At 38.2% G+C, this 4121-nt stretch overlaps 1 protein-coding gene across 1 annotated transcript in view; it reads left to right on the top strand.

Moving 5' to 3' along the window:
* The first annotated feature begins 781 nt into the window (after positions 1-781).
* OPLAH (5-oxoprolinase, ATP-hydrolysing) overlaps positions 782-4121 on the top strand; it is a 44689-nt gene continuing 41349 nt past the window's right edge. The window contains exon 1 of the mRNA XM_069097052.1: positions 782-1162. The gene's annotated coding sequence lies outside the window, so the exon portion shown is untranslated. The remainder of the gene's footprint in view (positions 1163-4121) is intronic.

Raw genomic sequence — 4121 nt, forward strand, 5'->3', positions numbered from 1 at the left:
AATTTCCAGAATGATGAAACCAGAGCAACCAGCACAACCTTCAACAAGTACCCTTTACTGCAATCCCAAGGCCATTCTACTGCAGAAATTACACTTGTATTTCATAACCAAGATATGGAAAGTGTTGGGGAAAAAAGGTACTCACTGCACAGGAAGAGGCTGTTGCAAGCAAGGATCAGATCAATTTCCCAGAAGAGTTAAAATCTTTACAAAGTGTGACTTTATGCCTAGAACATTGGCTTATTGGAGACTGAAGACAGATAAGGTTAGTCAGGGAAGACTTTCTGGAGGTGATATGTATCTGTGTTTGAAACTGGAAAGAATTTGTAGGAAAGGTTAGAGGTGGTGGGGAGAGTCATGGCCTTAGAAAAATTTGGATTAGATAGAAAAAAAGATCTTGTTCCTTCCCTATCACTCTATCTCTATGCTCTCTCCATTCTGTGATAGAGGTGGTAGCATAAGGAAAAAAAACTGTGACTGAGGGACTTGTCTCCCCAGGTTCCTGGAGTGATGGGATTGCTTTTTGAGCTCATATTTCTTCTCCAGGCCAGGGGGAGGAGAAGGAGAAGTTTAAAAAGGAGATTAAGCAGGAATGTGGGTGGAGCTCTCTACAAAATCCTTTTTCAGTGACCCTGGGTTCTTCAAGGGTAGGCTAGCCAAGAAGCAAGCCCCGACAGATTCTACCATGCTGGAAAGGCTTCAAGAACAGTCTGCAGACTGGGACTGCTTTGTAAGGACCCACCTCACTAGACATGGAGGGGCTTAATTCCTCAGCCATGACATCCTATGAAGAAAAATAAAAAGAAAATATTCCTTAGTTCCATTTGGTTCTCTTCTTCTTCCTCCATGGACAGGAAAACAGACTGAGGAAGCTGAGAAACAGTTTTTAGGCTGTCTCTAACTTGAACTTGACTGTTGCTACTTTAAATAAATGTGAGATGCCAGTTATCAATGTCCAGTTGTCAATGAATGGGCATAGGAACTGAATCTAGCATCAGCTAATCAAGCTGATGAGTCTGCATATGCACCAGATTCCTCTTACACTTGACCTTCCCTACATAAAGGAAACCAGAAGACAACAGGAAAGTGTGACTAAAGGAAAGGATGTGAGCTTTCCTGGGGAGAGCTAGGTGACACAATGGATGGCCTGTTGGACTTTGAGGTAAGAAGATCTGAGTTTTGAATCTTGCCTCAGACACTTACTAGCTAGATAGCGCTGGGTACTTAAGTTCTCTCTGCCTCCCATTTTCCCATCTATATAATAATATATAATGGGAATAATAGCACTTAGCTCACATAAAATGAGAATATGTGAACAACTTTGCTAATCTTAAGGTGCCATATAAATGTTAGCTATTTGTTGTTCTTTTGGGAGAAGCAAAAGGAACTGGTTTTATTGTGGAACCAAAGACACCAGGAAACATAATTTCATGGAACATTAGTTCATTTCATCTTGCCATGCTCATGATAAACATTTGCCCCCCAGAAAATGATTCTGAAGATAATTTTAGCTTATGTGCCAACATCTGTTACAGAGGATGAGGAGGACATCAAAATAGATCTTGGAAAACATGGCTCAAAAGAAAGAGACAAGAGAGGGGTGACCAGGTGAATAGAGCACCAGCCCTGGAGTCAGGAGGACTTGAGTTCAAATTTGATCTCAGACACTTAACACTTACGAGCTGTTTGTCCTTGGGCAAGTCACTTAACCCTAAATGCCCTGCCTTTCCCTCTTCAAAAAAAAAAAAAAGAGAGAGAGACAAGAGAAGCCAGAAGTTTGTAGACCAGAGAAAAGCCTTATATTCTTATATCTCATGACATACAATAATAATAATAACTATCAATTATAAGGTATTTTAAGGTTTGCAAAGTGCTTTACAAATATTATCTCATTTAACTCTCACGACAAGGCTATGTGCTATTGTTATCAGCATTTTAAAGATGAAGAAAATCAGCTGTCACTGTACATCTGAGTTGTTGGAGTAAGGATTAAAATTAATACTGAAATTAGAGGTAAAAATGAAGGGAAAATGCTGTCAGGGATTATATAGTGGCAGATCCTTACTCTTGGGAACTTTGTGATATAATCAAAAAGACAAAGTACACCAAGAAATAGACTATCTGAAGAAAAATCCAATAATGAAATTCATCTGGAGGAACTAAAGGTCAAGAACAAGAATATAAAGGGTAATAATAATAAAAGAAAAATGAGATGGAAGAGGATCTCTCACTACTCAAACTGTACTACAAAACAATAATCATTAAAATGATTTGGTACTGGTCAAAAAAGGAGAAATCTCTGGAACAGATTAATCAATCAATCAATAACCATTTAAGTACCTACTATGTTCCAGCCATTGTGCTAAGCACCGGAGGCACTGTGTTAAGTGTTAAGATGAAGTCCACAACATACAGAATCAAACAAATACAGTAACAATCTTCAACAAATCCAAAGACCCCAATTACTGGTGGAAGGACTCACCACTTGAAAAAAAAAATTGCTGAGAGTAGTCTGGCAGAAATTAAGTTTAGAGCAACACCTCACACTATACAAGATAAACTCCAAAGGAACTCATGACCTGAATACAAAAGGTCACATCATAAACAAATTAGAGGAGTAAGGAAGAAATTACCTACTGGATGTATGGGTAGGGGAAGAATTAATGTGTAAACAAGTAATAGAGAGCATCACCTAAGATAAAATGGACAATTTTGATTGTATAAATTAAAAGGTTTTTCCATAGACAAATCTAACATAGTAAAAATTAGAAGAGAAACGTGTTACTTGGAAAAAATCTTTGCAATAAGTTTCTTTGATAAAGGTCTCTTATTCAGGATATATGAAAAACTGCTTAAATTTACCAGACTAAGAGTCATTCTTATAGATAAATCATCAAAGGATATGGACAGATAGTTTTCAAAGAAGAAATTCAAGCTATCAATAACCATATGCTCAATATCAGTAATAATTGGTGAAATTCAATTTAAAACAACTCTGAAGTTCAATCTGAGACCTACCAGGCCAGCAAAGATGACAAAAGAAGAAAATTACACATGTTGTTTGGAGGGGTTGTGGGAAAACAGGTAGCCAAAAGTTGGAAACTAAGAATGGGGGAGGGAGGCACCTCTTGGGGAATGGCTAAACAAATTGTGGTATATTAATGTAATGGAATTTTATTATGCCATAAGAATGATGAAATGGACAGTTTTAGAAGAAACTGGGAAGACTTCTATGAACTGTTGTAGAGCAAAGAGTAGAACTAGGAGAATCATTTATCCAATGACAATATTAGAGAGAATAACTTTGGAAGACCTTTAAGTACTCTACTCACAAAGCATGAGTCCAAAAAACAACCACCATGGAATATGTCACTCGCCTCCTGCCAGAGATGTGATGAACTTGAAAATACTAAAAGAGACATTCATTTCTGGATGTGGCTAATGTTGGCGTTTGCTTTGCTGGACTAGGCAGCTATAAGTATCTAAGACTTTATTTTTCGGATTTACTCATTTTATTTGCTCAATGGAGGCAGAAGGGAATGGGAGGAACAGATTAATTTTTTAAAAGAACAAAAGATAAAAAAAACAAGAACAAAAAGGATTCATACTGTAGATAAGAGTTGGGACTAGAGGAGCTATGATGGCTCTTGGAACTCTTAAGATTTAATCACATACTTCTTTCCCCATTCTGACCTTTATAAACCTCTGGCTGTCCTTTCCAGATAATTCTACCTTTTTGTGTGTTTCTGTATTCCTACCTTTCCATTTTGGCTCTAGGTCTCAGGATAGGAAAATGTAAGCTCAGAGTAGAGACAGATGATGTTTTAGGAAAACCCAAAATAAAAAAAAAAAGCTGAACTTTAAATCAGATAAGAGGTTATTTCCCTTTACAAAGAGATTCACCGTATTTCTCATTTCAATAGTTTGTCCCCTTTGTTCAAATCATCAAATACATTCTAGGGTGAGGGAGGGCTGCCTTTTTTGGCTGCTCCTACAGTCATGTGGAAGGAGCCCGGAGTGTTGAGGAAGAGTGCTCTCATCGTTAAATGAACTCTATTGAACCTAGGCTGGCGGCTGGTGCTTGGGGGGGGGGGGGGGGGGGGGGGGGGGGGGGGGGGGGG

This window comes from Petaurus breviceps, unplaced genomic scaffold (assembly GCF_028583685.1).
Source record: "Petaurus breviceps papuanus isolate PSGF00001 unplaced genomic scaffold, PetGlider_PUasm1.0 350, whole genome shotgun sequence".
In the NCBI taxonomy this organism is placed as follows: Eukaryota; Metazoa; Chordata; class Mammalia; order Diprotodontia; family Petauridae; genus Petaurus; species Petaurus breviceps.